Source organism: Cyanistes caeruleus, chromosome 11, assembly GCF_971803275.1.
Source record: "Cyanistes caeruleus chromosome 11, bCyaCae1.hap1.1, whole genome shotgun sequence".
In the NCBI taxonomy this organism is placed as follows: Eukaryota; Metazoa; Chordata; class Aves; order Passeriformes; family Paridae; genus Cyanistes; species Cyanistes caeruleus.
The window spans coordinates 23171663-23192344 of NC_141711.1; the positions used below are offsets into that span (position 1 = coordinate 23171663).

General features: G+C 50.1%; 2 long non-coding RNA genes across 2 annotated transcripts; both read left to right on the top strand.

Moving 5' to 3' along the window:
• The first annotated feature begins 5745 nt into the window (after positions 1–5745).
• LOC147651148 (uncharacterized) lies at positions 5746–9467 on the top strand. The gene is made up of 4 exons (XR_015274827.1): positions 5746–5959; positions 6071–6304; positions 6597–9122; positions 9234–9467. It is a non-coding gene; the product is annotated as an uncharacterized LOC147651148 (long non-coding RNA).
• A 3461-nt stretch (positions 9468–12928) lies between these two features.
• Positions 12929–19539, top strand: LOC147651149 (uncharacterized). The gene is made up of 5 exons (XR_015274826.1): positions 12929–15460; positions 15572–15805; positions 16098–18629; positions 18741–18974; positions 19267–19539. It is a non-coding gene; the product is annotated as an uncharacterized LOC147651149 (long non-coding RNA).
• The last annotated feature ends 1143 nt before the right edge of the window (positions 19540–20682 follow it).

Below are 20682 nucleotides of genomic sequence, written 5' to 3' on the forward strand. Positions count from 1 at the left end.
CTGCCAGCCTGGGGCCGGGCTGGGCACTCCCTGCTCAGGGACACGCTAGCCCATGCACTGGATTCTGCTGGCCATCCCTGGCCTGGCCTGGGCTTGCTGTGGGCCACACAAGCCCTGTTCCAGTGCCTGGGCCACAGCCCCCAGCCAGGCTCCCTTCTGGCAGCAGAGTCCCACTGGGCCAGTGTCCCAGCCCGGCAGCACATGGAACACCCTTCCGTGCCTGACTGCACTGACCGTGCTACTTGTTTTTCCTTCCAGGACTTAGGGACATCACAGACACAGATGCTACCCTGCTGTACATACGTTTTACAGTTGTTGTGTTCAGGATAGAGGTTTTAGAGTTTGTTTAAGTTGTCTGTAAATACGTTTCATAGAGTTTTGTTAGATCTGTTCTCAGGTAAATAGGTTCTATAGTTTGTTGTTGTTGTTGTTGTTGTTGTTGTTGTTACCAATATTCTTACAGTGTAAATATGTGGTGTAGTTCATTCTTGTTCCTTTTCTTCTACAGATAAACAGTCTTTGATTTTCACACCCCAGTTCTCTTTGCATTTTCTTCGGGCACATTTGCAAAGCTGTGGGTTGTTTCAGGAACAATGCTTGCAGGACTCTAAAAAGAGTATCAAAACCGCTCTGCCACACTCTCAGCTGCTGCTGCTGCCTCAAAAAGCACTGGCTGTCTTTGCTCACAGAATCACAGTTGTGGTGGCATTTCTACCACACCACAGGACAGCGATGTTTTCCCTCTTCTCCTGGAAATACCTACAGCACTTGTGGGTAGCAAGGCAAACATGAGCCTCTTTTAGTGGCCCTTGAAACTGGACATGTGAAATGAGGTACACAAAGCCACAGGCCAGCTGAACCTGGCATCTCTGAATGGGTCTTTACATTCTTCCCAGGAAGATGAATGGCAATCACTATTTTGGCAGGGAGGAAAGTGCATCAGCTAGCAATTTGCTGTAGAAAATGTGCTTTCTGCTCCTCTCACAGCCAAAACTCCTACCCATTTCTTGGAAGTCCTTCTTAGATAAGGACCGTGTTCAACTGAGTGACAGTGAAGCCAAATGGCAATGCCGCAATCAATTGTCCTGTACACAATCTCCTTCATCCACGTGGAAGGTTACTCACGGGCACACAAGAGGACGGAAGAAACCCAAATGCATCGTTGGACATAATAAAGTCAGACGTGTTGAGGGATGAAGAAATCTTGCAGAGATATGGAAAGCTGCCCTGAAAACCCAGTTCGGGGAGAGCCTGAGCTCTTTTGTGCTTCTAGGCCTGAAGATGCTCAGCACCTTTCCCAGATGCTCAGCAGGCAGTAGGATTGTGCCTGAATCTGGCTCTGGAAATGCCAGTGCCTCAACTGAGAGCTGTGGCAATGATTTCCATTGCATGGAGAGGGGCCACAGTCCTGCAAGAGTCTTTCAGCAGAGCAAACAGCAGCCTGGAGGGTGGGCAATGCTGCATCTGGACCACTGCATGCTCATCCTTCACCACAATGCAGAGCTGCCATGGATCACTTTTTCCATTTCTCCTGTTGGATATGTTTTGGAGAAGTTGTTCTAGGTGGCTTTGGATGGTGATCCAAGTAGGAAGCAGCCATTCGCCTGCTGTGATATCCTTACAACTAGTCCTAACTTCTCATTGCCTTTGGTTTGACTGGGGGTGTTTTATCTGTTTGTTTGATTGGTTTCTTTGGGTTGGTTTCTTTGTGTTTTTCTCTCTTTTGCTTGGAGTTTCTTTTCCTTTTTTAGAAATGACTGGTGAAGTTGGCACAACCAAACTCCAGAAAACGTAAAGCAGGCTTGACTTTCCAGAAATTGCTTTTGGCTGGCTTTAGCTGCATTCCCCAGGATCACGATCAGCAGTAGATATTTGCAGGTTTTGCTCTGCATCCTCAGCCTGCCCAGACGTTGTTCAGTGTTTCAGCAGTGGAGAAGACGATGGATATTTTGCCAAACCTCCTTTCAAACAACAAAACTTGGGTTAGCACGACAGAAAAGAAGAGAAGAAAATCTTCGCCAGTTAGAACAGAGCCAGAGTCCCACCATTTCCCCCTCCACTTTGCTTTCTTTTCTACATTTAGAGGTAAAGCTTCCATCTCCAAAAGCTTCCATCTCTCACTTCCTGATGTAGCCATTTGCTACCCTTTAGCCTTGACTGCCACGCATCGGACTGCTGTCCGTGTGGGGCTGAGGATGCTCAGCCTGGAAAGAGAAGGGGGCTGGCGAGGCCTCCCTGCAGCTCTAGGAAAGATGGGCACAGAGAGGAGAAGCCTTTCAACTGCAGGAGTGAGCTTGAAGTTGGATCTAATGAAGCTGCTCTTTTCCACTCCGGCTGCTGGGCCACTGGCCCAGGCTGTGCACAGAGGCTGGGGATGCTCCATCCTTGGCAACATCCAAGGCCAGCTGGGAGCGGGGCTCTGAGCAACCTATTCTGGGCGAAGATTGCTCCGCTTGGAACAAGATAGTCTTTAGGGTCCCTTCCAAGCCCAAGCACCCAGGGATTCCATCATTCATTCGACGGTCTCCGTTGTCCACTTCAGCCTGGGCCTCAACTCCTGGCGGTGATGTCACAGTGCACGCTCCAGCTAGAACTTCCAGCATCCAGCAACGGCCACAACACAACCCTTGGCTCCTTGTGCCAGCACGCTCTTCATTCACCCTGCTCCAAGCCTACCCCTGTCACCTTGTTGCCACCTGCTCCCTGATTCCCCCAGCAGTCCCCAAAGCTCCCCATCGCTTGGATTTTGCTCTCCATCCCTGCAGGATGTCTGCATTTGTTCCAAAAGAGGTATGATACTATTCCACGGAGGCGGACACCCCGCAGCTGCCTGGCTGGGCTGGAGCTCTGTGGGACAGGGTGGGAAAGGGACCCCACGCTGAAATTTTGCTACCTCTGCAGGCTGGCACAGACGGAGAGGAGGAGACGGACGTCGATACACAGACTGATAGAGAAGAAGCCATGGAAGTGGACGCAGAGGATACTGGAGAGGAAGAGATGGATGTGGATATGTACGAGACAGAGGAAGAGATGGAGGTGGAAAGGAAAGATTATATTGAAGAGATGGATATTGATCTAAAAGACAAGGAGGAAGACATGGTCTTGGGATGAAGACCGATGCCAGCAGCAGAACAGGCAGGTGCTCCCCACAGGCAGAGTGGGTCCCCTGCTGCCAGCCTGGGGCCGGGCTGGGCACTCCCTGCTCAGGGACACGCTAGCCCATGCACTGGATTCTGCTGGCCATCCCTGGCCTGGCCTGGGCTTGCTGTGGGCCACACAAGCCCTGTTCCAGTGCCTGGGCCACAGCCCCCAGCCAGGCTCCCTTCTGGCAGCAGAGTCCCACTGGGCCAGTGTCCCAGCCCGGCAGCACATGGAACACCCTTCCGTGCCTGACTGCACTGACCGTGCTACTTGTTTTTCCTTCCAGGACTTAGGGACATCACAGACACAGATGCTACCCTGCTGTACATACGTTTTACAGTTGTTGTGTTCAGGATAGAGGTTTTAGAGTTTGTTTAAGTTGTCTGTAAATACGTTTCATAGAGTTTTGTTAGATCTGTTCTCAGGTAAATAGGTTCTATAGTTTGTTGTTGCTGTTGTTGTTGTTGTTGTTGTTACCAATATTCTTACAGTGTAAATATGTGGTGTAGTTCATTCTTGTTCCTTTTCTTCTACAGATAAACAGTCTTTGATTTTCACACCCCAGTTCTCTTTGCATTTTCTTCGGGCACATTTGCAAAGCTGTGGGTTGTTTCAGGAACAATGCTTGCAGGACTCTAAAAAGAGTATCAAAACCGCTCTGCCACACTCTCAGCTGCTGCTGCTGCCTCAAAAAGCACTGGCTGTCTTTGCTCACAGAATCACAGTTGTGGTGGCATTTCTACCACACCACAGGACAGCGATGTTTTCCCTCTTCTCCTGGAAATACCTACAGCACTTGTGGGTAGCAAGGCAAACATGAGCCTCTTTTAGTGGCCCTTGAAACTGGACATGTGAAATGAGGTACACAAAGCCACAGGCCAGCTGAACCTGGCATCTCTGAATGGGTCTTTACATTCTTCCCAGGAAGATGAATGGCAATCACTATTTTGGCAGGGAGGAAAGTGCATCAGCTAGCAATTTGCTGTAGAAAATGTGCTTTCTGCTCCTCTCACAGCCAAAACTCCTACCCATTTCTTGGAAGTCCTTCTTAGATAAGGACCGTGTTCAACTGAGTGACAGTGAAGCCAAATGGCAATGCCGCAATCAATTGTCCTGTACACAATCTCCTTCATCCACGTGGAAGGTTACTCACGGGCACACAAGAGGACGGAAGAAACCCAAATGCATCGTTGGACATAATAAAGTCAGACGTGTTGAGGGATGAAGAAATCTTGCAGAGATATGGAAAGCTGCCCTGAAAACCCAGTTCGGGGAGAGCCTGAGCTCTTTTGTGCTTCTAGGCCTGAAGATGCTCAGCACCTTTCCCAGATGCTCAGCAGGCAGTAGGATTGTGCCTGAATCTGGCTCTGGAAATGCCAGTGCCTCAACTGAGAGCTGTGGCAATGATTTCCATTGCATGGAGAGGGGCCACAGTCCTGCAAGAGTCTTTCAGCAGAGCAAACAGCAGCCTGGAGGGTGGGCAATGCTGCATCTGGACCACTGCATGCTCATCCTTCACCACAATGCAGAGCTGCCATGGATCACTTTTTCCATTTCTCCTGTTGGATATGTTTTGGAGAAGTTGTTCTAGGTGGCTTTGGATGGTGATCCAAGTAGGAAGCAGCCATTCGCCTGCTGTGATATCCTTACAACTAGTCCTAACTTCTCATTGCCTTTGGTTTGACTGGGGGTGTTTTATCTGTTTGTTTGATTGGTTTCTTTGGGTTGGTTTCTTTGTGTTTTTCTCTCTTTTGCTTGGAGTTTCTTTTCCTTTTTTAGAAATGACTGGTGAAGTTGGCACAACCAAACTCCAGAAAACGTAAAGCAGGCTTGACTTTCCAGAAATTGCTTTTGGCTGGCTTTAGCTGCATTCCCCAGGATCACGATCAGCAGTAGATATTTGCAGGTTTTGCTCTGCATCCTCAGCCTGCCCAGATGTTGTTCAGTGTTTCAGCAGTGGAGAAGACGATGGATATTTTGCCAAACCTCCTTTCAAACAACAAAACTTGGGTTAGCACGACAGAAAAGAAGAGAAGAAAATCTTCGCCAGTTAGAACAGAGCCAGAGTCCCACCATTTCCCCCTCCACTTTGCTTTCTTTTCTACATTTAGAGGTAAAGCTTCCATCTCCAAAAGCTTCCATCTCTCACTTCCTGATGTAGCCATTTGCTACCCTTTAGCCTTGACTGCCACGCATCGGACTGCTGTCCGTGTGGGGCTGAGGATGCTCAGCCTGGAAAGAGAAGGGGGCTGGCGAGGCCTCCCTGCAGCTCTAGGAAAGATGGGCACAGAGAGGAGAAGCCTTTCAACTGCAGGAGTGAGCTTGAAGTTGGATCTAATGAAGCTGCTCTTTTCCACTCCGGCTGCTGGGCCACTGGCCCAGGCTGTGCACAGAGGCTGGGGATGCTCCATCCTTGGCAACATCCAAGGCCAGCTGGGAGCGGGGCTCTGAGCAACCTATTCTGGGCGAAGATTGCTCCGCTTGGAACAAGATAGTCTTTAGGGTCCCTTCCAAGCCCAAGCACCCAGGGATTCCATCATTCATTCGACGGTCTCCGTTGTCCACTTCAGCCTGGGCCTCAACTCCTGGCGGTGATGTCACAGTGCACGCTCCAGCTAGAACTTCCAGCATCCAGCAACGGCCACAACACAACCCTTGGCTCCTTGTGCCAGCACGCTCTTCATTCACCCTGCTCCAAGCCTACCCCTGTCACCTTGTTGCCACCTGCTCCCTGATTCCCCCAGCAGTCCCCAAAGCTCCCCATCGCTTGGATTTTGCTCTCCATCCCTGCAGGATGTCTGCATTTGTTCCAAAAGAGGTATGGTACTATTCCACGGAGGCGGACACCCCGCAGCTGCCTGGCTGGGCTGGAGCTCTGTGGGACAGGGTGGGAAAGGGACCCCACGCTGAAATTTTGCTACCTCTGCAGGCTGGCACAGACGGAGAGGAGGAGACGGACGTCGATACACAGACTGATAGAGAAGAAGCCATGGAAGTGGACGCAGAGGATACTGGAGAGGAAGAGATGGATGTGGATATGTACGAGACAGAGGAAGAGATGGAGGTGGAAAGGAAAGATTATATTGAAGAGATGGATATTGATCTAAAAGACAAGGAGGAAGACATGGTCTTGGGATGAAGACCGATGCCAGCAGCAGAACAGGCAGGTGCTCCCCACAGGCAGAGTGGGTCCCCTGCTGCCAGCCTGGGGCCGGGCTGGGCACTCCCTGCTCAGGGACACGCTAGCCCATGCACTGGATTCTGCTGGCCATCCCTGGCCTGGCCTGGGCTTGCTGTGGGCCACACAAGCCCTGTTCCAGTGCCTGGGCCACAGCCCCCAGCCAGGCTCCCTTCTGGCAGCAGAGTCCCACTGGGCCAGTGTCCCAGCCCGGCAGCACATGGAACACCCTTCCGTGCCTGACTGCACTGACCGTGCTACTTGTTTTTCCTTCCAGGACTTAGGGACATCACAGACACAGATGCTACCCTGCTGTACATACGTTTTACAGTTGTTGTGTTCAGGATAGAGGTTTTAGAGTTTGTTTAAGTTGTCTGTAAATACGTTTCATAGAGTTTTGTTAGATCTGTTCTCAGGTAAATAGGTTCTATAGTTTGTTGTTGTTGTTGTTGTTGTTGTTACCAATATTCTTACAGTGTAAATATGTGGTGTAGTTCATTCTTGTTCCTTTTCTTCTACAGATAAACAGTCTTTGATTTTCACACCCCAGTTCTCTTTGCATTTTCTTCGGGCACATTTGCAAAGCTGTGGGTTGTTTCAGGAACAATGCTTGCAGGACTCTAAAAAGAGTATCAAAACCGCTCTGCCACACTCTCAGCTGCTGCTGCTGCCTCAAAAAGCACTGGCTGTCTTTGCTCACAGAATCACAGTTGTGGTGGCATTTCTACCACACCACAGGACAGCGATGTTTTCCCTCTTCTCCTGGAAATACCTACAGCACTTGTGGGTAGCAAGGCAAACATGAGCCTCTTTTAGTGGCCCTTGAAACTGGACATGTGAAATGAGGTACACAAAGCCACAGGCCAGCTGAACCTGGCATCTCTGAATGGGTCTTTACATTCTTCCCAGGAAGATGAATGGCAATCACTATTTTGGCAGGGAGGAAAGTGCATCAGCTAGCAATTTGCTGTAGAAAATGTGCTTTCTGCTCCTCTCACAGCCAAAACTCCTACCCATTTCTTGGAAGTCCTTCTTAGATAAGGACCGTGTTCAACTGAGTGACAGTGAAGCCAAATGGCAATGCCGCAATCAATTGTCCTGTACACAATCTCCTTCATCCACGTGGAAGGTTACTCACGGGCACACAAGAGGACGGAAGAAACCCAAATGCATCGTTGGACATAATAAAGTCAGACGTGTTGAGGGATGAAGAAATCTTGCAGAGATATGGAAAGCTGCCCTGAAAACCCAGTTCGGGGAGAGCCTGAGCTCTTTTGTGCTTCTAGGCCTGAAGATGCTCAGCACCTTTCCCAGATGCTCAGCAGGCAGTAGGATTGTGCCTGAATCTGGCTCTGGAAATGCCAGTGCCTCAACTGAGAGCTGTGGCAATGATTTCCATTGCATGGAGAGGGGCCACAGTCCTGCAAGAGTCTTTCAGCAGAGCAAACAGCAGCCTGGAGGGTGGGCAATGCTGCATCTGGACCACTGCATGCTCATCCTTCACCACAATGCAGAGCTGCCATGGATCACTTTTTCCATTTCTCCTGTTGGATATGTTTTGGAGAAGTTGTTCTAGGTGGCTTTGGATGGTGATCCAAGTAGGAAGCAGCCATTCGCCTGCTGTGATATCCTTACAACTAGTCCTAACTTCTCATTGCCTTTGGTTTGACTGGGGGTGTTTTATCTGTTTGTTTGATTGGTTTGTTTGGGTTGGTTTCTTTGTGTTTTTCTCTCTTTTGCTTGGAGTTTCTTTTCCTTTTTTAGAAATGACTGGTGAAGTTGGCACAACCAAACTCCAGAAAACGTAAAGCAGGCTTGACTTTCCAGAAATTGCTTTTGGCTGGCTTTAGCTGCATTCCCCAGGATCACGATCAGCAGTAGATATTTGCAGGTTTTGCTCTGCATCCTCAGCCTGCCCAGATGTTGTTCAGTGTTTCAGCAGTGGAGAAGACGATGGATATTTTGCCAAACCTCCTTTCAAACAACAAAACTTGGGTTAGCACGACAGAAAAGAAGAGAAGAAAATCTTCGCCAGTTAGAACAGAGCCAGAGTCCCACCATTTCCCCCTCCACTTTGCTTTCTTTTCTACATTTAGAGGTAAAGCTTCCATCTCCAAAAGCTTCCATCTCTCACTTCCTGATGTAGCCATTTGCTACCCTTTAGCCTTGACTGCCACGCATCGGACTGCTGTCCGTGTGGGGCTGAGGATGCTCAGCCTGGAAAGAGAAGGGGGCTGGCGAGGCCTCCCTGCAGCTCTAGGAAAGATGGGCACAGAGAGGAGAAGCCTTTCAACTGCAGGAGTGAGCTTGAAGTTGGATCTAATGAAGCTGCTCTTTTCCACTCCGGCTGCTGGGCCACTGGCCCAGGCTGTGCACAGAGGCTGGGGATGCTCCATCCTTGGCAACATCCAAGGCCAGCTGGGAGCGGGGCTCTGAGCAACCTATTCTGGGCGAAGATTGCTCCGCTTGGAACAAGATAGTCTTTAGGGTCCCTTCCAAGCCCAAGCACCCAGGGATTCCATCATTCATTCGACGGTCTCCGTTGTCCACTTCAGCCTGGGCCTCAACTCCTGGCGGTGATGTCACAGTGCACGCTCCAGCTAGAACTTCCAGCATCCAGCAACGGCCACAACACAACCCTTGGCTCCTTGTGCCAGCACGCTCTTCATTCACCCTGCTCCAAGCCTACCCCTGTCACCTTGTTGCCACCTGCTCCCTGATTCCCCCAGCAGTCCCCAAAGCTCCCCATCGCTTGGATTTTGCTCTCCATCCCTGCAGGATGTCTGCATTTGTTCCAAAAGAGGTATGATACTATTCCACGGAGGCGGACACCCCGCAGCTGCCTGGCTGGGCTGGAGCTCTGTGGGACAGGGTGGGAAAGGGACCCCACGCTGAAATTTTGCTACCTCTGCAGGCTGGCACAGACGGAGAGGAGGAGACGGACGTCGATACACAGACTGATAGAGAAGAAGCCATGGAAGTGGACGCAGAGGATACTGGAGAGGAAGAGATGGATGTGGATATGTACGAGACAGAGGAAGAGATGGAGGTGGAAAGGAAAGATTCTATTGAAGAGATGGATATTGATCTAAAAGACAAGGAGGAAGACATGGTCTTGGGATGAAGACCGATGCCAGCAGCAGAACAGGCAGGTGCTCCCCACAGGCAGAGTGGGTCCCCTGCTGCCAGCCTGGGGCCGGGCTGGGCACTCCCTGCTCAGGGACACGCTAGCCCATGCACTGGATTCTGCTGGCCATCCCTGGCCTGGCCTGGGCTTGCTGTGGGCCACACAAGCCCTGTTCCAGTGCCTGGGCCACAGCCCCCAGCCAGGCTCCCTTCTGGCAGCAGAGTCCCACTGGGCCAGTGTCCCAGCCCGGCAGCACATGGAACACCCTTCCGTGCCTGACTGCACTGACCGTGCTACTTGTTTTTCCTTCCAGGACTTAGGGACATCACAGACACAGATGCTACCCTGCTGTACATACGTTTTACAGTTGTTGTGTTCAGGATAGAGGTTTTAGAGTTTGTTTAAGTTGTCTGTAAATACGTTTCATAGAGTTTTGTTAGATCTGTTCTCAGGTAAATAGGTTCTATAGTTTGTTGTTGTTGTTGTTGTTGTTGTTGTTGTTACCAATATTCTTACAGTGTAAATATGTGGTGTAGTTCATTCTTGTTCCTTTTCTTCTACAGATAAACAGTCTTTGATTTTCACACCCCAGTTCTCTTTGCATTTTCTTCGGGCACATTTGCAAAGCTGTGGGTTGTTTCAGGAACAATGCTTGCAGGACTCTAAAAAGAGTATCAAAACCGCTCTGCCACACTCTCAGCTGCTGCTGCTGCCTCAAAAAGCACTGGCTGTCTTTGCTCACAGAATCACAGTTGTGGTGGCATTTCTACCACACCACAGGACAGCGATGTTTTCCCTCTTCTCCTGGAAATACCTACAGCACTTGTGGGTAGCAAGGCAAACATGAGCCTCTTTTAGTGGCCCTTGAAACTGGACATGTGAAATGAGGTACACAAAGCCACAGGCCAGCTGAACCTGGCATCTCTGAATGGGTCTTTACATTCTTCCCAGGAAGATGAATGGCAATCACTATTTTGGCAGGGAGGAAAGTGCATCAGCTAGCAATTTGCTGTAGAAAATGTGCTTTCTGCTCCTCTCACAGCCAAAACTCCTACCCATTTCTTGGAAGTCCTTCTTAGATAAGGACCGTGTTCAACTGAGTGACAGTGAAGCCAAATGGCAATGCCGCAATCAATTGTCCTGTACACAATCTCCTTCATCCACGTGGAAGGTTACTCACGGGCACACAAGAGGACGGAAGAAACCCAAATGCATCGTTGGACATAATAAAGTCAGACGTGTTGAGGGATGAAGAAATCTTGCAGAGATATGGAAAGCTGCCCTGAAAACCCAGTTCGGGGAGAGCCTGAGCTCTTTTGTGCTTCTAGGCCTGAAGATGCTCAGCACCTTTCCCAGATGCTCAGCAGGCAGTAGGATTGTGCCTGAATCTGGCTCTGGAAATGCCAGTGCCTCAACTGAGAGCTGTGGCAATGATTTCCATTGCATGGAGAGGGGCCACAGTCCTGCAAGAGTCTTTCAGCAGAGCAAACAGCAGCCTGGAGGGTGGGCAATGCTGCATCTGGACCACTGCATGCTCATCCTTCACCACAATGCAGAGCTGCCATGGATCACTTTTTCCATTTCTCCTGTTGGATATGTTTTGGAGAAGTTGTTCTAGGTGGCTTTGGATGGTGATCCAAGTAGGAAGCAGCCATTCGCCTGCTGTGATATCCTTACAACTAGTCCTAACTTCTCATTGCCTTTGGTTTGACTGGGGGTGTTTTATCTGTTTGTTTGATTGGTTTCTTTGGGTTGGTTTCTTTGTGTTTTTCTCTCTTTTGCTTGGAGTTTCTTTTCCTTTTTTAGAAATGACTGGTGAAGTTGGCACAACCAAACTCCAGAAAACGTAAAGCAGGCTTGACTTTCCAGAAATTGCTTTTGGCTGGCTTTAGCTGCATTCCCCAGGATCACGATCAGCAGTAGATATTTGCAGGTTTTGCTCTGCATCCTCAGCCTGCCCAGACGTTGTTCAGTGTTTCAGCAGTGGAGAAGACGATGGATATTTTGCCAAACCTCCTTTCAAACAACAAAACTTGGGTTAGCACGACAGAAAAGAAGAGAAGAAAATCTTCGCCAGTTAGAACAGAGCCAGAGTCCCACCATTTCCCCCTCCACTTTGCTTTCTTTTCTACATTTAGAGGTAAAGCTTCCATCTCCAAAAGCTTCCATCTCTCACTTCCTGATGTAGCCATTTGCTACCCTTTAGCCTTGACTGCCACGCATCGGACTGCTGTCCGTGTGGGGCTGAGGATGCTCAGCCTGGAAAGAGAAGGGGGCTGGCGAGGCCTCCCTGCAGCTCTAGGAAAGATGGGCACAGAGAGGAGAAGCCTTTCAACTGCAGGAGTGAGCTTGAAGTTGGATCTAATGAAGCTGCTCTTTTCCACTCCGGCTGCTGGGCCACTGGCCCAGGCTGTGCACAGAGGCTGGGGATGCTCCATCCTTGGCAACATCCAAGGCCAGCTGGGAGCGGGGCTCTGAGCAACCTATTCTGGGCGAAGATTGCTCCGCTTGGAACAAGATAGTCTTTAGGGTCCCTTCCAAGCCCAAGCACCCAGGGATTCCATCATTCATTCGACGGTCTCCGTTGTCCACTTCAGCCTGGGCCTCAACTCCTGGCGGTGATGTCACAGTGCACGCTCCAGCTAGAACTTCCAGCATCCAGCAACGGCCACAACACAACCCTTGGCTCCTTGTGCCAGCACGCTCTTCATTCACCCTGCTCCAAGCCTACCCCTGTCACCTTGTTGCCACCTGCTCCCTGATTCCCCCAGCAGTCCCCAAAGCTCCCCATCGCTTGGATTTTGCTCTCCATCCCTGCAGGATGTCTGCATTTGTTCCAAAAGAGGTATGATACTATTCCACGGAGGCGGACACCCCGCAGCTGCCTGGCTGGGCTGGAGCTCTGTGGGACAGGGTGGGAAAGGGACCCCACGCTGAAATTTTGCTACCTCTGCAGGCTGGCACAGACGGAGAGGAGGAGACGGACGTCGATACACAGACTGATAGAGAAGAAGCCATGGAAGTGGACGCAGAGGATACTGGAGAGGAAGAGATGGATGTGGATATGTACGAGACAGAGGAAGAGATGGAGGTGGAAAGGAAAGATTATATTGAAGAGATGGATATTGATCTAAAAGACAAGGAGGAAGACATGGTCTTGGGATGAAGACCGATGCCAGCAGCAGAACAGGCAGGTGCTCCCCACAGGCAGAGTGGGTCCCCTGCTGCCAGCCTGGGGCCGGGCTGGGCACTCCCTGCTCAGGGACACGCTAGCCCATGCACTGGATTCTGCTGGCCATCCCTGGCCTGGCCTGGGCTTGCTGTGGGCCACACAAGCCCTGTTCCAGTGCCTGGGCCACAGCCCCCAGCCAGGCTCCCTTCTGGCAGCAGAGTCCCACTGGGCCAGTGTCCCAGCCCGGCAGCACATGGAACACCCTTCCGTGCCTGACTGCACTGACCGTGCTACTTGTTTTTCCTTCCAGGACTTAGGGACATCACAGACACAGATGCTACCCTGCTGTACATACGTTTTACAGTTGTTGTGTTCAGGATAGAGGTTTTAGAGTTTGTTTAAGTTGTCTGTAAATACGTTTCATAGAGTTTTGTTAGATCTGTTCTCAGGTAAATAGGTTCTATAGTTTGTTGTTGTTGTTGTTGTTGTTGTTGTTGTTACCAATATTCTTACAGTGTAAATATGTGGTGTAGTTCATTCTTGTTCCTTTTCTTCTACAGATAAACAGTCTTTGATTTTCACACCCCAGTTCTCTTTGCATTTTCTTCGGGCACATTTGCAAAGCTGTGGGTTGTTTCAGGAACAATGCTTGCAGGACTCTAAAAAGAGTATCAAAACCGCTCTGCCACACTCTCAGCTGCTGCTGCTGCCTCAAAAAGCACTGGCTGTCTTTGCTCACAGAATCACAGTTGTGGTGGCATTTCTACCACACCACAGGACAGCGATGTTTTCCCTCTTCTCCTGGAAATACCTACAGCACTTGTGGGTAGCAAGGCAAACATGAGCCTCTTTTAGTGGCCCTTGAAACTGGACATGTGAAATGAGGTACACAAAGCCACAGGCCAGCTGAACCTGGCATCTCTGAATGGGTCTTTACATTCTTCCCAGGAAGATGAATGGCAATCACTATTTTGGCAGGGAGGAAAGTGCATCAGCTAGCAATTTGCTGTAGAAAATGTGCTTTCTGCTCCTCTCACAGCCAAAACTCCTACCCATTTCTTGGAAGTCCTTCTTAGATAAGGACCGTGTTCAACTGAGTGACAGTGAAGCCAAATGGCAATGCCGCAATCAATTGTCCTGTACACAATCTCCTTCATCCACGTGGAAGGTTACTCACGGGCACACAAGAGGACGGAAGAAACCCAAATGCATCGTTGGACATAATAAAGTCAGACGTGTTGAGGGATGAAGAAATCTTGCAGAGATATGGAAAGCTGCCCTGAAAACCCAGTTCGGGGAGAGCCTGAGCTCTTTTGTGCTTCTAGGCCTGAAGATGCTCAGCACCTTTCCCAGATGCTCAGCAGGCAGTAGGATTGTGCCTGAATCTGGCTCTGGAAATGCCAGTGCCTCAACTGAGAGCTGTGGCAATGATTTCCATTGCATGGAGAGGGGCCACAGTCCTGCAAGAGTCTTTCAGCAGAGCAAACAGCAGCCTGGAGGGTGGGCAATGCTGCATCTGGACCACTGCATGCTCATCCTTCACCACAATGCAGAGCTGCCATGGATCACTTTTTCCATTTCTCCTGTTGGATATGTTTTGGAGAAGTTGTTCTAGGTGGCTTTGGATGGTGATCCAAGTAGGAAGCAGCCATTCGCCTGCTGTGATATCCTTACAACTAGTCCTAACTTCTCATTGCCTTTGGTTTGACTGGGGGTGTTTTATCTGTTTGTTTGATTGGTTTCTTTGGGTTGGTTTCTTTGTGTTTTTCTCTCTTTTGCTTGGAGTTTCTTTTCCTTTTTTAGAAATGACTGGTGAAGTTGGCACAACCAAACTCCAGAAAACGTAAAGCAGGCTTGACTTTCCAGAAATTGCTTTTGGCTGGCTTTAGCTGCATTCCCCAGGATCACGATCAGCAGTAGATATTTGCAGGTTTTGCTCTGCATCCTCAGCCTGCCCAGATGTTGTTCAGTGTTTCAGCAGTGGAGAAGACGATGGATATTTTGCCAAACCTCCTTTCAAACAACAAAACTTGGGTTAGCACGACAGAAAAGAAGAGAAGAAAATCTTCGCCAGTTAGAACAGAGCCAGAGTCCCACCATTTCCCCCTCCACTTTGCTTTCTTTTCTACATTTAGAGGTAAAGCTTCCATCTCCAAAAGCTTCCATCTCTCACTTCCTGATGTAGCCATTTGCTACCCTTTAGCCTTGACTGCCACGCATCGGACTGCTGTCCGTGTGGGGCTGAGGATGCTCAGCCTGGAAAGAGAAGGGGGCTGGCGAGGCCTCCCTGCAGCTCTAGGAAAGATGGGCACAGAGAGGAGAAGCCTTTCAACTGCAGGAGTGAGCTTGAAGTTGGATCTAATGAAGCTGCTCTTTTCCACTCCGGCTGCTGGGCCACTGGCCCAGGCTGTGCACAGAGGCTGGGGATGCTCCATCCTTGGCAACATCCAAGGCCAGCTGGGAGCGGGGCTCTGAGCAACCTATTCTGGGCGAAGATTGCTCCGCTTGGAACAAGATAGTCTTTAGGGTCCCTTCCAAGCCCAAGCACCCAGGGATTCCATCATTCATTCGACGGTCTCCGTTGTCCACTTCAGCCTGGGCCTCAACTCCTGGCGGTGATGTCACAGTGCACGCTCCAGCTAGAACTTCCAGCATCCAGCAACGGCCACAACACAACCCTTGGCTCCTTGTGCCAGCACGCTCTTCATTCACCCTGCTCCAAGCCTACCCCTGTCACCTTGTTGCCACCTGCTCCCTGATTCCCCCAGCAGTCCCCAAAGCTCCCCATCGCTTGGATTTTGCTCTCCATCCCTGCAGGATGTCTGCATTTGTTCCAAAAGAGGTATGATACTATTCCACGGAGGCGGACACCCCGCAGCTGCCTGGCTGGGCTGGAGCTCTGTGGGACAGGGTGGGAAAGGGACCCCACGCTGAAATTTTGCTACCTCTGCAGGCTGGCACAGACGGAGAGGAGGAGACGGACGTCGATACACAGACTGATAGAGAAGAAGCCATGGAAGTGGACGCAGAGGATACTGGAGAGGAAGAGATGGATGTGGATATGTACGAGACAGAGGAAGAGATGGAGGTGGAAACGAAAGATTCTATTGAAGAGATGGATATTGATCTAAAAGACAAGGAGGAAGACATGGTCTTGGGATGAAGACCGATGCCAGCAGCAGAACAGGCAGGTGCTCCCCACAGGCAGAGTGGGTCCCCTGCTGCCAGCCTGGGGCCGGGCTGGGCACTCCCTGCTCAGGGACACGCTAGCCCATGCACTGCATTCTGCTGGCCATCCCTGGCCTGGCCTGGGCTTGCTGTGGGCCACACAAGCCCTGTTCCAGTGCCTGGGCCACAGCCCCCAGCCAGGCTCCCTTCTGGCAGCAGAGTCCCACTGGGCCAGTGTCCCAGCCCGGCAGCACATGGAACACCCTTCCGTGCCTGACTGCACTGACCGTGCTACTTGTTTTTCCTTCCAGGACTTAGGGACATCACAGACACAGATGCTACCCTGCTGTACATACGTTTTACAGTTGTTGTGTTCAGGATAGAGGTTTTAGAGTTTGTTTAAGTTGTCTGTAAATACGTTTCATAGAGTTTTGTTAGATCTGTTCTCAGGTAAATAGGTTCTATAGTTTGTTGTTGTTGTTGTTGTTGTTGTTGTTGTTACCAATATTCTTACAGTGTAAATATGTGGTGTAGTTCATTCTTGTTCCTTTTCTTCTACAGATAAACAGTCTTTGATTTTCACACCCCAGTTCTCTTTGCATTTTCTTCGGGCACATTTGCAAAGCTGTGGGTTGTTTCAGGAACAATGCTTGCAGGACTCTAAAAAGAGTATCAAAACCGCTCTGCCACACTCTCAGCTGCTGCTGCTGCCTCAAAAAGCACTGGCTGTCTTTGCTCACAGAATCACAGTTGTGGTGGCATTTCTACCACACCACAGGACAGCGATGTTTTCCCTCTTCTCCTGGAAATACCTACAGCACTTGTGGGTAGCAAGGCAAACATGAGCCTCTTTTAGTGGCCCTTGAAACTGGACATGTGAAATGAGGTACACAAAGCCACAGGCCAGCTGAACCTGGCATCTCTGAATGGGTCTTTACATTCTTCCCAGGAAGATGAATGGCAATCACTATTTTGGCAGGGAGGAAAGTGCATCAGCTAGCAATTTGCTGTAGAAAATGTGCTTTCTGCTCCTCTCACAGCCAAAACTCCTACCCATTTCTTGGAAGTCCTTCTTAGATAAGGACCGTGTTCAACTGAGTGACAGTGAAGCCAAATGGCAATGCCGCAATCAATTGTCCTGTACACAATCTCCTTCATCCACGTGGAAGGTTACTCACGGGCACACAAGAGGACGGAAGAAACCCAAATGCATCGTTGGACATAATAAAGTCAGACGTGTTGAGGGATGAAGAAATCTTGCAGAGATATGGAAAGCTGCCCTGAAAACCCAGTTCGGGGAGAGCCTGAGCTCTTTTGTGCTTCTAGGCCTGAAGATGCTCAGCACCTTTCCCAGATGCTCAGCAGGCAGTAGGATTGTGCCTGAATCTGGCTCTGGAAATGCCAGTGCCTCAACTGAGAGCTGTGGCAATGATTTCCATTGCATGGAGAGGGGCCACAGTCCTGCAAGAGTCTTTCAGCAGAGCAAACAGCAGCCTGGAGGGTGGGCAATGCTGCATCTGGACCACTGCATGCTCATCCTTCACCACAATGCAGAGCTGCCATGGATCACTTTTTCCATTTCTCCTGTTGGATATGTTTTGGAGAAGTTGTTCTAGGTGGCTTTGGATGGTGATCCAAGTAGGAAGCAGCCATTCGCCTGCTGTGATATCCTTACAACTAGTCCTAACTTCTCATTGCCTTTGGTTTGACTGGGGGTGTTTTATCTGTTTGTTTGATTGGTTTGTTTGGGTTGGTTTCTTTGTGTTTTTCTCTCTTTTGCTTGGAGTTTCTTTTCCTTTTTTAGAAATGACTGGTGAAGTTGGCACAACCAAACTCCAGAAAACGTAAAGCAGGCTTGACTTTCCAGAAATTGCTTTTGGCTGGCTTTAGCTGCATTCCCCAGGATCACGATCAGCAGTAGATATTTGCAGGTTTTGCTCTGCATCCTCAGCCTGCCCAGATGTTGTTCAGTGTTTCAGCAGTGGAGAAGACGATGGATATTTTGCCAAACCTCCTTTCAAACAACAAAACTTGGGTTAGCACGACAGAAAAGAAGAGAAGAAAATCTTCGCCAGTTAGAACAGAGCCAGAGTCCCACCATTTCCCCCTCCACTTTGCTTTCTTTTCTACATTTAGAGGTAAAGCTTCCATCTCCAAAAGCTTCCATCTCTCACTTCCTGATGTAGCCATTTGCTACCCTTTAGCCTTGACTGCCACGCATCGGACTGCTGTCCGTGTGGGGCTGAGGATGCTCAGCCTGGAAAGAGAAGGGGGCTGGCGAGGCCTCCCTGCAGCTCTAGGAAAGATGGGCACAGAGAGGAGAAGCCTTTCAACTGCAGGAGTGAGCTTGAAGTTGGATCTAATGAAGCTGCTCTTTTCCACTCCGGCTGCTGGGCCACTGGCCCAGGCTGTGCACAGAGGCTGGGGATGCTCCATCCTTGGCAACATCCAAGGCCAGCTGGGAGCGGGGCTCTGAGCAACCTATTCTGGGCGAAGATTGCTCCGCTTGGAACAAGATAGTCTTTAGGGTCCCTTCCAAGCCCAAGCACCCAGGGATTCCATCATTCATTCGACGGTCTCCGTTGTCCACTTCAGCCTGGGCCTCAACTCCTGGCGGTGATGTCACAGTGCACGCTCCAGCTAGAACTTCCAGCATCCAGCAACGGCCACAACACAACCCTTGGCTCCTTGTGCCAGCACGCTCTTCATTCACCCTGCTCCAAGCCTACCCCTGTCACCTTGTTGCCACCTGCTCCCTGATTCCCCCAGCAGTCCCCAAAGCTCCCCATCGCTTGGATTTTGCTCTCCATCCCTGCAGGATGTCTGCATTTGTTCCAAAAGAGGTATGATACTATTCCACGGAGGCGGACACCCCGCAGCTGCCTGGCTGGGCTGGAGCTCTGTGGGACAGGGTGGGAAAGGGACCCCACGCTGAAATTTTGCTACCTCTGCAGGCTGGCACAGACGGAGAGGAGGAGACGGACGTCGATACACAGACTGATAGAGAAGAAGCCATGGAAGTGGACGCAGAGGATACTGGAGAGGAAGAGATGGATGTGGATATGTACGAGACAGAGGAAGAGATGGAGGTGGAAACGAAAGATTCTATTGAAGAGATGGATATTGATCTAAAAGACAAGGAGGAAGACATGGTCTTGGGATGAAGACCGATGCCAGCAGCAGAACAGGCAGGTGCTCCCCACAGGCAGAGTGGGTCCCCTGCTGCCAGCCTGGGGCCGGGCTGGGCACTCCCTGCTCAGGGACACGCTAGCCCATGCACTGCATTCTGCTGGCCATCCCTGGCCTGGCCTGGGCTTGCTGTGGGCCACACAAGCCCTGTTCCAGTGCCTGGGCCACAGCCCCCAGCCAGGCTCCCTTCTGGCAGCAGAGTCCCACTGGGCCAGTGTCCCAGCCCGGCAGCACATGGAACACCCTTCCGTGCCTGACTGCACTGACCGTGCTACTTGTTTTTCCTTCCAGGACTTAGGGACATCACAGACACAGATGCTACCCTGCTGTACATACGTTTTACAGTTGTTGTGTTCAGGATAGAGGTTTTAGAGTTTGTTTAAGTTGTCTGTAAATACGTTTCATAGAGTTTTGTTAGATCTGTTCTCAGGTAAATAGGTTCTATAGTTTGTTGTTGTTGTTGTTGTTGTTGTTGTTGTTACCAATATTCTTACAGTGTAAATATGTGGTGTAGTTCATTCTTGTTCCTTTTCTTCTACAGATAAACAGTCTTTGATTTTCACACCCCAGTTCTCTTTGCATTTTCTTCGGGCACATTTGCAAAGCTGTGGGTTGTTTCAGGAACAATGCTTGCAGGACTCTAAAAAGAGTATCAAAACCGCTCTGCCACACTCTCAGCTGCTGCTGCTGCCTCAAAAAGCACTGGCTGTCTTTGCTCACAGAATCACAGTTGTGGTGGCATTTCTACCACACCACAGGACAGCGATGTTTTCCCTCTTCTCCTGGAAATACCTACAGCACTTGTGGGTAGCAAGGCAAACATGAGCCTCTTTTAGTGGCCCTTGAAACTGGACATGTGAAATGAGGTACACAAAGCCACAGGCCAGCTGAACCTGGCATCTCTGAATGGGTCTTTACATTCTTCCCAGGAAGATGAATGGCAATCACTATTTTGGCAGGGAGGAAAGTGCATCAGCTAGCAATTTGCTGTAGAAAATGTGCTTTCTGCTCCTCTCACAGCCAAAACTCCTACCCATTTCTTGGAAGTCCTTCTTAGATAAGGACCGTGTTCAACTGAGTGACAGTGAAGCCAAATGGCAATGCCGCAATCAATTGTCCTGTACACAATCTCCTTCATCCACGTGGAAGGTTACTCACGGGCACACAAGAGGACGGAAGAAACCCAAATGCATCGTTGGACATAATAAAGTCAGACGTGTTGAGGGATGAAGAAATCTTGCAGAGATATGGAAAGCTGCCCTGAAAACCCAGTTCGGGGAGAGCCTGAGCTCTTTTGTGCTTCTAGGCCTGAAGATGCTCAGCACCTTTCCCAGATGCTCAGCAGGCAGTAGGATTGTGCCTGAATCTGGCTCTGGAAATGCCAGTGCCTCAACTGAGAGCTGTGGCAATGATTTCCATTGCATGGAGAGGGGCCACAGTCCTGCAAGAGTCTTTCAGCAGAGCAAACAGCAGCCTGGAGGGTGGGCAGTGCTGCATCTGGACCACTGCATGCTCATCCTTCACCACAATGCAGAGCTGCCATGGATCACTTTTTCCATTTCTCCTGTTGGATATGTTTTGGAGAAGTTGTTCTAGGTGGCTTTGGATGGTGATCCAAGTAGGAAGCAGCCATTCGCCTGCTGTGATATCCTTACAACTAGTCCTAACTTCTCATTGCCTTTGGTTTGACTGGGGGTGTTTTATCTG